Source organism: Phoca vitulina, unplaced genomic scaffold, assembly GCF_004348235.1.
Source record: "Phoca vitulina isolate PV1807 unplaced genomic scaffold, GSC_HSeal_1.0 scaffold1, whole genome shotgun sequence".
NCBI classification, from domain to species: domain Eukaryota; kingdom Metazoa; phylum Chordata; class Mammalia; order Carnivora; family Phocidae; genus Phoca; species Phoca vitulina.
Window position 1 is genome coordinate 36,222,709 of NW_022589704.1, and position 18,941 is coordinate 36,241,649.

Below are 18,941 nucleotides of genomic sequence, written 5' to 3' on the forward strand. Positions count from 1 at the left end.
CTTTTTCTCTGTCTCTGTCTCTCTCTCCCACCCTCTCTCTCTATTCTATGTATATTACACATATATATATTTCAATAAAAAGTTTTAAACCCATGGGTTTTTCTTAACTGTACATTGTATGTGTTTGTTTTAGTTCTTTTTAAAAAGAGTATTCATTTTTTAAACAATAATGACAATATATGCTCACTTTAGAAAATACAAGGAAAAAAGTTAAAAACCTTGTCTAATCTCACCACCCAAAGTCCTTTCATTTTTCTTTACTGTTTGTATAATCAACAGGTCAAAAAGCTGCTCTAAAATAATATCATAAAAATAAGTTAATACTAGAAAGAGCCTTGATGATCATCTACCCCAGAGATTTCCAAACTTGTATTAATACGTTTTGAGATTCTTTCATTATCTAAAACTTCAACATGCAAAATAAATCAAAGAGGACCTGCCCTGGTAAGAATAGGAAACCAGAACTATATCTGCTTATTCTATTCCATTTTCCAGAACAGCAGTGTTCAGTCAGCTTTCTAGCTCAATTCCCATATTTTAAAGATAAGAAAAACTATCTCGAGAGTGGTTAGTAACTTGTCCAAGATCACACAGTTAATAAAAGAAACATGTAATTCTTCCAGCTGTGTGTCAAGTATTAATCACAGCCTTGAATTAAGAAAGGATCCTCACTGTCAAAGCACGCACAATGGTATGGAGGACCAATTATTTGCCAGAGGATAGAACATGTACTATGACTTACAAAAGAACTGGAGGGTATTGGGTGCAGCCATGTGCATTGTGGCATCTATAATCGTAAATCAAGAAGGAGTTGTTTCAAGAACAGTGTATATATTTTTAAAAGCATCACTTGAAACGTTCTTTCACGACAAAGTGTAATGTCATTTTATCATAAATAAAGGGAATGCAGGATAAATTCTTGGCACAAAGTTACCTGCCAAAAGTAAATGTTTGAATTTATCGTAAGTGATTGATTACCATTATTATGATTCTCTGATACACTGAGTTAGTTAGTCACATCTTTATATAGGCCACATTGACTCCTTTTCCTTCATTCTCCTCAACTTGTGCTATGAAAGCTCTGTAAACAGCAGGATAAATCTCAAGGAGGGAGAGTGTGATGAAGTGGTTTTGCAAGATGCTTAAGTTTTATTGCCACATATATGTCATTCCTCTCTGATATGGAAGAAAATAATTGGCAGGATCAGTGTTCTAGATATGGAACTTTTCTTTCAAAGTTCAGTAATTCATCAAAAGCATTCAAAGCCTATTTATGTAGCACCTACTATGCGCCAGGCACTGTGGGCACTGGGGACCCAACAACAAACAAAACAGATTAAAGCCTTGTCCTCACCAGCTCACCTTTGAGTGGAGGCAGTGACAAACCAACAGACAAATATTACAGACATACCTGTAGGATGCCAGATGGTGAGTGCTCTAAAAAAATCAAGTGAAAAAGAGCAGAGAGTGAGTCACAGTGGGTCAACTACTACGTTATGTACTGGTCACATGGGTTGGATTTCTGAAATAGATGGAGCCAAGGCTAGTTTAGGGAAAACAAACCACTAATGAAAGAAAAGATACACAGTCTCATTAATATCTTGAGAGATGGATAATAAAACAATAAGGGGAACAATGTAATCAGAATGCTTTCTAAAGAAATATGCTTCTGTCACAATGGAAATTTTAATTCAAGTTCTGACTGTCCAGGTTCCCATAAGGAATTCAGATTTCAGATTTTAAAAAAAATGCTTAAGTAATTGACATTTTGGAATAAGAAATAACAGATTATTAGAAATGCATTTCAAAGGACAGTGCTCATATGCTCCATCCATCTAAAGGGTTTCTTGTTCCATAATTTTAAAAATCATCTCAGGTGGCAATCATGCCTTCAGAAACCAAAGGGCTGCCGATGTTTACACTGGGAAAACCGTCATTCTGAAAAGCCCTCTCTGAACATTCAACCTCTTGACTCTTTCCTGTCCACTAAGGAAGGGCTATACATTTATAACCGTTAATGTTAGTCTTGTATGGTATTTAAACCCTCAGTTTCTTAAAGTGAGGATTGGTTTTAAAAATGAGTGGGACAGGGGCACCTGGGTGGCTCAGTCAGTTAAGCATCTGACTCTTGATTTCGGCTCAGGTTGTGATCTCAGGGTCCTGGGATCGAGCCCCACGTTGGGCTCCATGCTCAGTGTGGAGTCTGTTTGAGAATCTCACTCTCCCTCTCCCTCTGCCCACCCCACCCTTCAGCGTGTTCTCTCTCTCTCCAAAAAAGAAAAAAAAAATGAGGTAGACAACTCACTTTGAGGATAATTTCAGAAAGATAACCAAGTATATCATTGAATGCAGTTATGTGATAGTTTCTTCTAGAACTTTATTGTTAATAGTAAGCTATTTCTTTCTGGACTCTGAAAAACAAACTGAGGGTTCTAGAGGGGAGGGGGTGGGGGGATGGGTTAGCCTGGTGGGTATTAAGGAGGGCACGTTCTGCATGGAGCACTGGGTGTTATATGCAACCATCAAAAACTAATGATGTAATGTACGGTGATTAACATAATAATTAAAAAAATAAAAAAATAAAATATAAAAAAATAGTAAGCTATTTCATGTTATAATTATATAATATATATATTTAGAAAAATATTTGTATTATTCTCCCTCTACATATTTTCTCCTTTGATTGAGAAGCTATATAGATGTTAAATATAGGATTTATCCTAGCTGATAGAAAATGATTAATTTTAAGTTTAATTTTGTTAATTTATTATATATACATAAAAGTCTAGACTCATATATAGATTAAGTCATATAAATTACATACACATTTGGTTTTTTTAGAAAAATCATCATGAACTGGTACTTTATTTTAGCTGGGGTTTGTTAGCATAGATACCTAAAACATCTACTGAAATCATCTTTAAAAGATCTGGATTTATGGTATCTTTGGAGTGAGAGTCACACTGGCCAACATCCAATCAAGGCATTAAAATTTAGAAGCGGATCTTCCAAAATGAGAGAATAAATTCGTCTTTGTATATAAATTGCTTTATTAGATAATGTGTTGATAGTGTAATATTTCAATTCAGGTAGAAGGCATTTTAATTAATATGTGGGTGAAAATACCTATAAATTTTAATGAAGATAAAATCTACTCCGAACTGATGCATCTTAGCCAGACTACAAATGGAACAGGTCCTTGAACAAGACCTTGTATGGGGACCCATACTGCTTAACCTGAGACATGCTTAGAAGTGTGGGTTTATGAAATTTTCTGCTTCGGGCCTCTGGTAATCTCAGCAAAGTAAATAAATTCAGTATCCCTGAAGTTAAGACTTCATACCACCACATCTGAAAGAGCAATGTGTTAGAGACATCTAACCCTAAGAAAGCCTTGATGATCTTGGCACCAGACAACCCCATAGATGTCTCATCTAAGAAAATCCATCTCAGAGATGGATTTTCTCTGACTTCTAACACAAAGCAGCAGGAGAGGTACTAAATCTCAGCAATTCTCAACTGACTGAGAAGTACATGTATGAGCTTGCAGAGAATCAGACTAGGTCTTGCATAGGAGCTAATTTACCCAAACTCCTGACACTGGAAGGAAGAAGCTTTTGTATTGCTAAAAAGTAGCCATTTTTATGGGTTCATTCCATCACTTGCATTAAGGGATTAATCACTAAAGTCTTTTACAATTCAAAATACTTAAGATTTTATTTTTCTCAGTCCCATCTTAATATCCATTATCCCTTAAAGAAGAGTTACATTTTAAAAATTATCACCCATTACAATATAAATTAGTTACTCAGGGACCCAGACACATAATTTTTGCTGTTGGGGAGAGCTATGATAGAGGTCAAGGGCATGGAGAAATAATTGCCCTCAAAAATAGTTTAGTTGAATGAAGATTAATGAAATGCAAAGAAATAAAAATAGATTTCTTCTCAGGATAAAGTACTAATTAATTTATGAAATAAATAGTATTTATATTAATATTTTAAAGTATTTAAACTAATTAGTATTTAAACTAATATTTTAAAGTCAGGATAACCATTTATCTATGAACATTTCGGTAATGGGAAATTATATGTTCTTCAAGGCCAGTTGCTTTGTCATTCAAAATATCTCATCTATAATCTTTCCCATTGTTATAAACCTTCATGTGGGAGTTCCTTCTTATTTCACACCTAATTTCTGCACTGCTACCCACCTGGTCCCTCTGCGGCCAGATTCCTACTATATTCCTCTACCTACTGTTTTCCATAAAATACCACTTTCAGTGCATCATATTACCTCCCTCCTAAAATTTCTTTACTAGTTTCTCATTTCTGACCAAATGAGACTAAACACAAATACTTTTTTATTCCCTTCATGTGGAATGTTAGTCTTATCTGTCTACTCAAATCCTTGAAGTCCAGGCTACCATGATCATTTGTACCTTGATGCCATACTCATTCTATTTTCCTTCACTAAGAACCTTCCTTTCCCCCTTTGGCTATACCAAGTTCTTTTAAATTCACCTGTATGTTCTCACGTCAAATCCCTTTATTCATGAAACAATCTTGGAATACTTTATTCTTCATTACCCTTCATTCCTTTCTACTCTAATGCTTGAGGCGGCTGTGAGTGTCTAAAACAGAGGTAAAAAAAACTCAAATACGTGATAAGGCCAGGCAGGTTATGCAAATGAGTGAAGTGGGCTAGAACAGAGAAGTGTGGAAAGAAGATCATGGCAATCCTGAGCGTGAGTACTGCCGTTCAACGGGACAGCCCCTCCTCAGATCACACCGACTGCTGCTGTGTGGGATGCCCACTCTTGCCTGATTTTCCAAAATGCAATCGGAAATCCAGATTTTTGTGTGGGAAATGTCCCTCTGCTCAAAACAAAGCATGTCTTCATGTCTGCAGGCTGAATTTGCCTGCAGGACCACCAGCTGTGGTCCCTGGATCCAGACGATTAATATTCCGCATTATACGATAGACTATGGACATACACACTCACTCACTTATATGTTTGATATTGGTTCATGAGAATTAAAGAGGCCTTCTCAAGTTCCCCATGAACTCTGTGAATATTTTCTGTATTCTAAAAATGAATAGTTTTACACTAAGTGTGTGGACAAACCACTTAACTATGTAAATGAGCCATCACATATGTTTGAAGATACCACCACTCTCTGATGACAGGTAAGCCTCATTATGAAGTAGTTACCACACTGTCCGAAGCAATAGAAATTTGTCTCTTTTGAGGGTAGCAAGATCATAGATTTTTATTGATAGGAAAGTCACATTAGACCACATATTTAAATCCTGCCTCGATTTATTACTATTAATACTTAATTAAGTCAATTTGTATCTGTCAGCAAATGTCAGATCTGTCACATCTAGTAGTATGGTTCAGATTATATTATTAGTAGCATGTACTTTATAGGTAAAGTTTCCAACAGAATTTTCTTTCCCTGAGACAGACCTCTTTAGTAAGGTAAAGTGTCAAGCAAACTTGTTAGAATTTGACATGCATAAGGTCTTGGAGATTTCAGCTAATTTAACCAATCAGGTAATTTGTTATATCAAGTAATATAGTAATGTTTACTAATTTTAGAAATTCAGTACTATGGTAAATCTTTGATACATTCACATTTCTTTCTAATAAGCAGCTCATGTATCTATCCCCAGACCCTTACTTGTTGTATAAAGTTAAATTAATCAGGATCTCATCAAGCACGTTCATCTAGAAGAAAGATGAGGCTGGGCCACTTTCTGGGGAAGAAGATCACAAAGATGGATTTCTAAGAGGAAAAAACAATGGATTCTTTAGAAAAGATGTCTGGTCATGATATATTGATATATAAAGACAGCAAGACAGAACTGATGGGATCGAGAAGTCCCAGGAAGCCTGGTGCTGGGAAGGGAACAGAGCAGACGGCAGGTGTCAAACACAGAAATGGAGACTGTGGGGCAGGGAAATGCAAGCTCTACACTGAGGCACCAGGTATCCAGCCAAGAATCTGGAGGCTTTGTGACCATGAAAGAACGGAAGGAGGGACACTGGGGCTGGCTGGGGCTGCACAGTGCTCTCCTGGATTGCAGTCCTAACCACAGTGCTGGGGCATACTATGGGACTTGGCCTTCCACACCTCCACGCCACTTGCTGTGGAACAGTCCAGGCTTTGTCCCTGGGAAATGACAATTCCCTTGGTCTTGCAAGATAGCTGGACCATGTGGAATACTCAGAGGGGCCACATTTTAGGACACAGGTGAGTACTAACTGTGGAAGACAATCTATAAGCATTTCGGCAGGCCCCGTTCAAATCGCAACCAGGCCAGCTGGCTGAGCTCCCCAACGTAAGCCCAAGCAGTGGTGTCCCACCACACACCAAACGGTACTGGGGGTGGCTCAGTGCTGGCTCAGCTCCCGTGCTGGTAATGGACAGTGCTGGCGCAGAGGCCTTGGGAAATCGCTCCTGCTCAGTCTGCTCCTCCCTACCAGGTCAGCGCAGGTACTGACGGCCTCGATGACCTCTCTTGTCACCCCTTTGAATTCCCCACTCCTCCCGGCATAAGATTGGCTTCTGTATGACCATTTGTGGATATTCTTTATGTCCTCTTCCTTTACTACTCGGCCTTTTGATTCTCAACATTTTCTGCTCTCAAAAAGCCCACTTCCTGCAGACAAAACTTTGGCTTCCTAACACAGGCTTAAATAGCCCATTTTGGAAGCCAAAAGCTGACCCCTGACTGTTTCTCTTTGTCACAAAAACCTAAAGCCGACCAAAGGAATAGATTCCTCCAACTAACCAGGGGGAGAATCACCTATCAGAAAGTGTGGAAAATCAGAGCACACTAATCAGGACTTTTAAAGTATTACTAGCATTCTTATTTGCTCTCCTGCCTCCTTTTTTAGATGGTAAGATCCTCCAGGACAAGTCATGTCTTAGTTATCTTTAGAGCTTCAGCCCTGGTACGGTGTCAGATGTCTACATGTTTCCCCCCCTTTTTTTAGTGAATTATTAGGATGAGAAATCGAAATTACAAAGATGTCTTGATCTGAGCTGGATTTTAAAAATTGTCGTCTACTTATTTAGAGCAGGCTGATACTGACTTGCCTGTATCCTTCCATCCCACGGGTTTGGTTGGTGCACTTACCCTCTTTAATTCTTCTCAGACGAATAGTCCTATCTGCAAATGAGTATGAGACTGGGAACCTATAGTCCACTCACCAAACCATTTAGGAAAAAGTGAATATTCATATCCCAGTTATTTCCTACTATTTTCTGGGAAATACTTGCTGGGTGTGCGACGTTAATGCAGCATGAAGCAGCCCCCGACCTGCACGCCTCCATAAACTCTCTGGATCTCTCCCCTGTCCTACCTGCCAGTCATCTCCCGTGAGCAGGGCTTGGTTTAATTAGCAAAAGGGAATATTTCCTTTTGCAATGTAATTCAAGGCTGAGAAAGAGAAAGTCTTTGGATATAAGGCACAGAAGATAAGGTAGCATAAGACTAATCATAAAAGATCTGATTTAATTTCAGGGATTCCTCCACAGACTAGACTTCTGAGACCGTCCCTTCATCCCCCATTTCTCACCTGGAGGACTCGCACGAAGCAGAGAGTGACCACAGACCTGGCAAGAGCAGAACCTGGGGACAGAGGGTGGGCGGTAAAGGACGGAGGGAACATGTGTGAGTGGGGGCCGGGAGTGCCAGCCTGACCATCCTTTTTCCCTGAATAAGAGCCCTAGTGCCTTTCTGGGATGTGTTTGTTCTCTACCCAAGAAGCAAATTGAGAGAATCTGAGATGTATACATTTCCAATAGTTTCTAACTGAATTAATTTCATTACGATCTGGGAACTGTATGAATTGTGTATTAAATGACTACACTTACTTTCCCAGGCTCATAGGCCTTTCACTGCGGAGAGCTTGAGCCATACGGTAGGTGGGATCAAGGCAGGTCCACTCAGGCAAGCCGGTCTTTCTGAATCCAGACCAATTTTGTGTGGGAAAGCTGTAGGCATGGCCAGACGTACCCAGGTTCTAGAGTTCCACAGACCTCCACAACTTCCTTGTTATGTGATACGGGGCAAAGTTCTGAAGATTTCCAAGTCTCAGTTTGCCCACAACTAATAATGACCTCCCTCACAAAGTTGTTAGAAGAACTAATTAATATACATTAGTGCCCGGTACACAGCAGAATTCTCTCCGTCAGCGAGGCAATTTGTAGCCGAACAGAAAAGCTCAGTGTTCTTCCAATTCCGAATTCTTGGCTGGGTGTTTCTTTGTCTAGCTTTTATTTTTTTTTCTCACATAGTTTACTTTTAAGGTAAGGAGAAGTTGACAGCTTTATGAAAAAAAAAATCTGGGCATGAATTTTAATATTTAATTTACTTCCAAAATGCTTTAGGAAAAAAAATGCCTTCTTTTTGTAGAAAAGTTACATTCACATTGTGGTATGACTACCAATTCATATAGCAGATAAGTTGGTCTCTGTAGCAGTGGATAGGAATGTAAATGTGTTGAAATATCTGGCTTTGTCACTATGACAAAGAGATCACTTGACATTTTCTTTATTAACGTGATTTCAATATTTGTGATTTGAATTTGATATTCACCATCTTGAAGGAGTGACATCTTTTGATAAGGGAAAATGAGGGCGTTCTTTAGAGGAGAAAAACTTTTCTCAAGTTTGTTAAAATTGGTTTAATTATCAGTGTCAAATGCTGATGTGAAAATAAATTTTAGTATCATAGGTAAGATATGAATGGGATAATACAACTGAGCACTGAATCAGTAAAAATCTTTCTTTTCTCCTTCTTACTATGTATGCTTTTAAAAATACTCCTCTCACTGAGGAAATGGTGACTTTTTAAAATATAGCAAATAAAAAAAAAAGAACTGACTTTAAGATTATGGTTTGTGAACTACAGAAACTTGCTAAAATGAAAAAAAAAGCTATAAAAATCTTAACTGGTAAATTATTGGAGATTTACAAAAAGGTACATCTACAAAGATATATCTATAAATATATTTGTGGTGGCACCATTTAAATTTGAAAGAAAATAGAAACAATCTTAAATTTCCAAATCTGGAAGATTAGTTAAACGGATTATGTTGTATGTCCATATGATAAGATACCATGCTGCAGCCAAAAATCATTTCATAAAATACTTGTAAAGAATGGTAAATATTTACATTAAGTTATAATTCATTCAGCAAAAAGTTTGTATGTGGTACCACAATATCCCAGACTTTCCCAACCGGCACGGCCAAGAAATGGTCAGAGTTGTTCAACTTCGGACGCTCATGGCAAATCAGTCATCTAGTCACTTTCCTTGGTTCCCACTTGCTATATGATGCGGTCCTGCGAGGTTCCGTGTATTTGTCCATGCCGTTCACCTGCTGCCACCCACAGACTTCCCTAGAGGTCAGGTCTGGAATGTTAGGCTCCCGGATGTCAGTTCCTCCCCTCGCAGACCCGAGGATCTGCAGTTCTTACCCCCACACTGCCTCCTCGCTGCTGGGGGCTGCCGGAGGTGGATTACTGGAGACCTGGATCAGGTGGCAGTCGTACCCAATCTCTGAGGACCTTTTAGGAACAGCAACTACCTGAATCACTTTTCCTAAAGACAGAAATTGTGTAATGTTGCCCTCTTGCTAAATACCTGGGCAGGCTATGAACTCCACTTCCTTCTATGCTTGTCCTTGGTGAGGGCCTCTGCCATTTGCCAAATTTGGGTGGATTCTAAAGTACAAAGGAAGATCCTCCTTGCATGGGGAATGTTCAGTCAGAGGCTCTATGGCAAAGCTGCCTGGGACCCGTGATGACTAATTTTGGAGTTCCTGTTCTCTAATGTACAAGCAGCCTGTCTCCCTAGTGTACCAGAATGACAAAGTCCTTGGCTTCAGTTTGGGGTCTAAATCATCAGAGGAAACTCTCCCACTTGCCGCCCTCATTATCATTTTTCCTTTCAGATGCTCCTCTGGGACTTTTCTGTCACCTGGCTTCACTCAGTGCCTTTGCATATATTAGATACGTTTTATTAACCTTGAACCACAAGGTGAAAGGTCTCATGGACTCAGTCCCTCTTCTCTCAAACTTGCTGGAAATGGGCAATCAAGAGTATCATTGGGGACCTGAATGCAATGGTGTTCTGAGGAGTTTACTTTAGTTCATCTTTTCAATTTTATTCTTTGCAGAGAGGTTGCTGTGTGCACGTGTGCCCTTCAGATAAATCTTCATCTTGTGTAAAATGCACAAGATCCATTACTATCTTACTTTTTTCCCCTCTTCCTTATATCTTTTTAGATGTGGAAGGATATAAGGATATAATTTAGCTTACATTCTTTCAGCTATGGGTAGGCTTCATCCTGAACTCATTCTAGTTCAGAAACACCTTGCCATTTTAGACAGGGACATAAATGGAGACTGCCTGTCTCTCCATCTACCCTCTATGGCTCCCAGACCTACAATTAAAATTTTTCTCTTATGATCCCATAAAAAATCAAGTAGCCTATTTTTGTCCTAGATCAACATATCACGGGCTCTCCTCCATTCAAAGATCAGAAGACGAACCCAGTACATGCTTAAATCGTATTGGACCTTTGTGGTCCCAGATCTCTAAAACGTGGAACCATAATACCAAGGATGCTCATAATTAGCTCTCATGACTCTTGATGTTATCAAACATCCAAGAAGAAAAATTTCAATCCTGTAGTTGCTTGTGGCTGTCGGAGGCTGAGACTTACAAAAACACGTTCTTAATTTCTTCCATCAGAGATCAGCAGAGGTAGGAAAGCTGAATTAAGGACTCCAGGGGGAAAGGAAGAGGAAGGAAGGAGAGAGGGAGGGAGGGAGGGAGGGAGGGTGGGTGGGAAAGGAAGGGAAGGAGATAAAAGGTAAGGCAAAATGAGGCAAGGAAGAAGAAAGGAAAATCAAGGAGAGGCCTTTCTTGATCCCTGTAAAAAGCCAATGTAAGAGCAGAAACCTTCTCACAGAGAATCTTACCCTCAAGATACTAACACCCAGGTTTTTGATCTTGGAGGGGGCATACTTTCCAAATGGTAGACTTAGAAAATCTACCATACCTCCCCAGAAGAAGTCTCTTTTTATTGAATTTATAACTCCACCAGCTAAACCTTAAATTCTGAATAATTAGGAATAACTTAGAATAACTCTTCAGAGTAAGTCTAGATCACAAAAGGACAAAGATGGAAGAATGGCTTACATCAAACAGGATCCTATTCCATAAGAAAGCCTGAATATATCTTGAAATTGAAATACTTCTTATGGGAAGCAACCGTCTCTGAAAATCAAATCGCTTGGAGTGCTAAATTTGATACAAACATACATTTATTGAATTAAAAAGGCTATCTTTAGATTTCAGGGTCTCAAGAATGAAACTGTTAAAAAATACTCCGTTGAAATCATGGACGTTTCAACTGGTAACATTACGAAATGTAAAGAGCTTGTGTTTGACTATTTTTGCTAGCAAGTATTAATGTGTTTCTAGCCAGGAAAACAGGATGACATTGTAAATATCTGTATAAGGCTAAAAACTACAGACGGTTCCAGACTAACGACGGCTAGACTTAGAATTCTTCGACTTTACCATGGTGCGAAAGCAATACGGGTTCAGTAGAAACTGTACTTCAGATTTGGAATTTTGATCTTTTCCCAGGCTGGCCGTAGGTGGTACGCCATGCGCTCGGGATGCTGGGCGGCGGCCACGGCTCCTGGTCACTCCACAATCACAAGGGTCAACAACCCACACACTGACAACCGTCCTGTCCCCGTACAGCCGTTCCGTTTCTCACTTTCAGTACCAGAGTCAATAAATGACACAAAATATTCAACATGTTATTATAAAACCGGCTTTGTGTTGGATGACTTTGCCCAACTGTAGGCTAATGTAAGTGTTCTGAGCACATTTAAGGTAGGAGGTTCGGTAGGGTAGGTGTATAAATGCATTTTTGACATGATATTTTCGACTTATGATGGATTTATTGGGACATAACCCCCAAGTGAGTTGAGAAAGGTCTGTATATTTAAATCAGTAATTCTTTCACCTGGCCCTGCTAGATTTGAAGTCAAAAAGAGAAAATGAACTTTGGGGTGAAAAAGAAAGAAAAACAACAACAAATGATCCCCGGGCTAAAGAATATATAAAAGATTGAGGCAGAGAGGAAAAAAGTGGCAGCTTTATATTTTTATCATTAACAAAAGCCATGATTCTAGAAAAGTAGGAGTTGAATCAACTATTCCTCCCTTCTTGGTTAACGAATTATCTTGTGCCTTTTAAATATCCCATGTTGATTAAAATATATTGTACACAAAAACTGCAAAAATTAATGCTTTGCCCTAAATTTAAGCACTATTGTTTTGTGTTTTGTTTTGTTTTTTTCTCTGTAGAGTCTAATGCAATTACTACAAAAAGATGTGGGAATGTTGAGCATGATATATTTTGATTGCATGAAGAAATTGGATTTCTACTTTAAGTATCTAAAGTTTTCTACTAATGTTTTATAAAATGTAGACATAACTGAAATCTATTACAATAAAGTATACTACAAGTAGAAAAACTGATTTTTTATGAATTAGTTCTGGCAGGAATCTCTAAGTATATGATCCCTATTAAATTTTACTGACACATCCCCCTAATAGCTAGCTAGCTAGCTAGCTACGTATTTATATTCTATCTCAATAGACTCTAGGTTTTCTTTTTTTTTTTAAATTAGATTTTAGAAGTATGAATTACAGGAAGTCTGCTGAAAATTTTGAGTTCTTTGGTAGGGCTATCTTTAATTAAAATAAAGATTCATATATATACATATATACACACATATTTATGTATTTTTTATATATTGTAAGTTATAGAAATTAAAATTATATCCTCTCATAATAAGAGTCCAAAGAGGATTTGGGATAAAAACTCAAGAGCCTGTATTTACACTTAGTTCTTTGGTAATCTAACTTTGACTATGAAATCATTTAGCTCTCTATTCCACAAACTTCATTATTACAATACATAGCACGAATATTGTGTTGATAAGGAATGTCGCATGGTGTAAAAAAGAAGAGTTTGTCATTTCGAAAAAGGAGCAAGATAAATTTAAAATCTTTAATATCAGAACCGGATTTAGAAAAGTTGCTATGTATTTGAATATATGAAAATATGATGGTTCTAATATCACTAGAAATTAGATAGTAGGAAGCAGATTTTCTTTTTTTGTGTGCCAGCCAGCACTGAAATATATAAATCTTGCACTTATAAATATACATTATCTCATTGTAGATGAACCAGATGGTGGTGAAATGAAACTCGTGTACAAAATTTTGGATACTGAGCTGCTCAAGTTTTCCTAGCATCTCAAGGTAGAATGGGAGTGTGGACTTCACCCTCTTCCACGAGGTGAGCTCTGCCACCAAGAAAGGACGCGGGGCTTAAAACAGTCACCTTATGAGAACTCTAAACCATCAGCTTTACAAATGCAAATGTCTTTAAATTGAAAATGAACTGAAATTATTGAAAGAACTATCCAGGGAAGCTCTTTCATGGCAAAACTGAGTGAGAATTTGTGAATGAGTCAAGAATAGAGAAATAGGACTGTGTGTACCGGGTAGCAGTGACATACGGGCTCTAGGGGTGGAGGTTTTGGAAGTGGGATAACCTGGGTTCAGGCAAGAAGTGTGCGTAGCCTGAAAAAATTTAGAAACAATAATACGAGTGACTAAAAGTTGGTCTGCTTTTTTTTTTTTTAAGATTTTATTCATTTGACAGAGAGAAAGCACAAGCAGGGGGAGCGGCAGAGAGAGAGGGAGAAGCAGGCTCCCCACTGCACAGGGAGCCCAATGCGGGGCTCAATCCCAGGACCCTGGGATCATGACCTGAGCTGAAGGCAGACGCTTAACCGACTGAGCCACCCAGGCATCCCAGTTGGTCTGCTTTTTATTGTAACTGTGTATAAGCGGTTTTAACCATGTTAATGATAAGATGTTTCTCCCATGGGGCAGACGGCTCCCACTGTCCTCCCCTACTTTGGTATACCACTCCCTAGTGGGGTGCATTTGAAGAACAGAGAAGACTACATAGAAAACCTTGAGCTTGATTCAAGAGTGTCATTATTGACATTGTTATTTTGAAAAAAAATTTTAAAGATCATCAGATAAGTACTTTTGTTTATTTTCTCACAGAACTAAGATTTTGATATAAAAAGGAATGGGGATATAATTTTAGAATTAAAAAAGTATAGAAATGCTGTTCTTAGAACTGAGTAGTAAACATCAATATGTCTATATTTCCTGAGCTTTGTCCAGTGATAAGATCCAGAAGCAATGTTTTACCGTTATTCTTCTTAGTGTCTAGCTAGTTAAATTATTATCTCTGATGCTTTTTCTTTTTCCTACTGAAACTTAGGCTTTTAAATCTGGAGCAGGGACACTGTGAGTCTAGAACAACTAGTACAAGAAAGCAAAACATTTTTCAAAGATTCATGGGGCCACATCAGAAGGGCACAAGTGCTAACCTCAGGAGCTCCAAGGCTGAAATTGCTAGAATGTGAGCATCCAGGAGAATATTAATTATGGTCGACTGAAAACCATGAAATTTATGAAAAGCCACACTCTACAACATTACACAGGACGAGAAAAGTTAATCTGAAATATTCTAAAGAAAGAGAATAAAACACACTCTTATTAAATCTTGTCACTGGGTCATGTTGGTATTTTTAATTCATTTATTGTATCAGTGAATAATACAGAAATTAATGAATGTCAAATAAGTCTGTAAGAAGGCATTTCTGACTAAAAGGGACATGTCATTAAAATGACCCCCAAAGTTGTGACAACCAGCAAGGCAAAGCCATTAAATTAAAATTTAATCAAATATCTTTTCAAATATCCATATGAATTATATTTTCCTAAGAATATAAAAAACGGGAAAATCTACTAAGTTCTAAGTTTAAATAATTTAAAAGTTATTTACAGTTAAAAGGAAAATTCATTTGTATGAGTTAGGAATCAAAATGCTATATTGACTCAAATGATCATACAGGGCAGGCAGGCCCCATAGGGTTCTGTGAGCAGACAGAATGAGGTAATGTGTTTAAGCAGAGCCCAGGGAAATGAGCAAAAGATATACTTCTTTTGTGGTACAGAACCGCTGATACAACAGTTATAGAGTTCAGGGTTGCTCATAAGGGTCATGAGTAAAGATCTTCTTGACATCTTAGTCCAAATACCAGGTAATTACCTTAGTTACCTGCAATGGTAAATCTTTTCCTTATGTCAAACAGCTCCCAACTCTTAGAGGATTTGAATGTAACATTAAAAAAAACACAAAACTTTAAACAACTCAAAGCTCTAACATTAATACACTTTAATTAAGAAGTAATCTGTGTATATTTTCTGTTTTGTGTAATTATGAACTAAAATGAGTTATCATCTTAGGGTAAATCTAATGTGAAATAAGTAGTTGAATAATTGACTTAGACTTATGATTTTAAATTAGAATCCTATGAATTTTATGTTCAGTATTAAAGCTTTTGAAAGAACTTAAGCTCTGCCCTATTTACAAATTTATTAAAGTTATAATAATTACTCTTAAGGAAGTCCTTATGTGAATTACTTAACAATTTAATTGAAGGAGTTAAAAAGGAAATCAGCTTAATAAATACAACTTAAAATATTCTAATATATATGATAAATTAAGTTTGTACATGGGACCAACTAACTATTGCTTAAAATTTCCTGAAAGGAAATTATTCATATATTAGAATAAGCAGACTTTATAAGATAAAAGTAAAAGCATAGGAAAGAACCCCTATTTTTTTTTTTTTAACATCCCTCTCTGAGTTTAAGCCTAAAGGAGAAAGAAAAAAATCCCATGGCATCACAGGAGACAGAGAGAATGCCACAGAGAAGCCTAGGAGAACTGCCTGGGTGCCCCAAACCCCTCACCATCCACGTCCCCCTCTCAGTCCCCGGAGCCCTAGCCCCGGCTGCCATAACAAACAGAACCTCATGCTGTGAAAAATCCAGTTAGAAAACATGTTAAAGTCTTAGGAAAAAACCTAAGGTTTTACTGAGCAAACACTGTGCATGCCTCCTTATGTAGGTTATCCCCTCCCCACCTCCATCCACCTGTCCCTTATAAGTTGCTTTTTGCAGTTTGCTAACTTGAGACTCCATGATCTCCCCTGCCTCCAGCCATCAGTTGAATTGGACGGGTATTATTATTAAGTGGAAATGTGTTTAAAAGGAAGCCTGAAAGTTGATGGGTTAAGGAACTGCATTGTGGTGGTCAGACAGCCTCGGAGGTAAACACTCATCCTTCCTTCCTATAAAATAATTATTCATAAATTTGTTATTCTAGCTTTACAGAGGAATCTGTGGTATTTTTCTCCCCACAATAATGTCTGTGTGAATATATGTATCAATACCCACTTTCCATCTGCAAAGAAATTAAGGCCACTGTGAGCTTGTGGCATAAACTTTAAGAAAACAATACAAACAGGATATTCACAGATAAGAGCTGATTCTATATCTAAGCATGTGCTTCTTCATTTCTTGTATTTCTCAATCTGTTAGATGAAGCCATTACAAAACTCTCATGATCCATCTTGTTCCACTCAGTGATATGGTGTGACCTTGTATAGGTCACTTAACCTCCACGAGCCTCATCGAATTGATCAGTAAAGTGGAGTGAATAATTCCTAACTCACAGAGTGGTCGTGGAAATGTAAAGACAAGATAACAAACATTAACATCTACAACAGGGGATCGTTGACGTGTTGATGGTGCCCAAAAACCATTAGCTCGTTTTATTAGTAGAAGTTGAATACAGAATCTTAGAGAAAAATAACTGACTGAGCATCTGTGGTTGAAGCCCCAGACTAGGTGCTTTATGGACAGGCTCTCATTTAGTCATGATAACAACTGTGGGAAACTATTATTATCTCCCTTTGCAAATGAGAAGCCTGAGGCTCAGAGAAGTATGTGAATTTCCAAAGGCCATATAGCGCCTCAAGGACAGGGTTAGGACGGGATTCTAGTTCCGTCAAGTTCCAGAGATGGCTCTTCCAGCCTTTCTGTCTGGAAACTGAACCGGAGAAAGAGGTCAAGTGGGGAGGACAACTGGCAGGAACAGATTGCACAGAGTACACAGATTACAGTCCTGTTGGGGGAGCCAGTGGGATTTGAGTCAGAGGGGGCCACGCAGTCCAAGTCACAGGACCAAGGAAGGGGACAGATGTTTTGTCTTACCCTGGGGTTCTTAGCCTGAAGTCATCATGGCCGTGATGGCCAGCAGTAAGACTATATTATTATACTCAGGCCATTTTGAAGACATGTAGAGACATTTTTGAGTCCCCATTCTATACCATATCAAACATGTTAAAATGCTTCTAATTCTATGACAAATGAAACACTTAGCAAACTTTTGAAAGATATTTTTGTTTTTGAGATTTAGGCTCTGAGTCATGTTTAATTTATAGTAGGCTATGAGTTCTCCAAAATCATCAAGCATACACTCAGGATTCTTGTGACCTGAATCATAAGACATGGGCCTACAGATTTATTCCAAATGTAGTGATATTTTAATAAAGAGTCAACTTAAATATTAACAACTTTGGCAGGTTTTGTATTTTTGACATTTAATGAATGTTTATTAAGTTAAAATTTCCTATTATTTTAATATTGTGGAACCAATTTTTTTAGGGTTTTAGAGCCATACTTTCCAGTATAGGGCCACTAGCTGCATGTGTCTATTGAGACCTGGAATACGGCTGGTGGGAATTGAGGTATGCTGCAAGTATGCAACACACACTGGACTTCAAGGACTTAGTACAAAAAAGATGTAAAATTTCTCATTAATGTTTATACTTATTACCTAGTGAAATATTTTTGACATATTGTCATAATATATATCATTATAACTTATTTCATCTTTTTAAAAAACTTTTTAGAGGTGCCCACTAGAAAATTTAACCTTCCATACGTGGCTTGCATTGTATTTCTATAGGATACCATTGCTCTATTCATGGATCATAATGTCTAATGGTTAAAATGGTCCTGACCCTATACATGAAAGTTTACTGGTACATTTGACCTCACCTTCACCTTGAGAATCTGCATACATTTTGGCATGTAGATTTCTCTCACTACCAATATTAAAAACACTAAGAAATATATGTATTATTTTATTATCTCTATAAAGAAGTTTTAATTTATAGCTTAATTTCCACAGCATCTATATTTTAGAGAGAAAAACAAATATTTCACACACATACACACACACACACATACACACACACACGAATTTCATACTTATTCATTTCTGCACAGTTTGAGACTAGATTTACTTATTCGGAATGTATGTAAGCATAATGGATTTTTACTTAGTTTTCAACATTTAATGAATGTCTGTTGTTTGTTATAAGCACTTACTTGCACAAGCATACCTCATTTTTTTGCACTTCACTTTACTGTGCTTTGCAAATATTGCATTTTTTACAAATGGAAGCTTTGTAGCAACCGTGCTTCTAGCAAGTCTATCGGTGCCATTTTCCCAATAGCATTTGCTCATTGTATGTCTCTGTGTCACATTTCAGTAATTCTTGCAATATTTCAAACTTTTTCATTATTACTGTATTTATTCTCATGATCTGTGATCCGTGATCTTTGATGTTGCTATTGTCATTGGGGCACCATGAAGCCTGCTCATGCAAGACACAAACTTAATCAATAAATGTGTGGCTTCTGACTGGTCCACTGACCGACAGTTCCGCCGTCTTTCTCCCTCTCCTCGGGCCTCCCTATTCCCTGAGACGCAACAATGTTGATATTAGACCCATTAATAAAACACTACAATGGACTCTACGTGTTCAAGTGAAAGGAAGAGTCACACGTCTCTCACTTTCAATCCAAACCTAGACATGATTACGC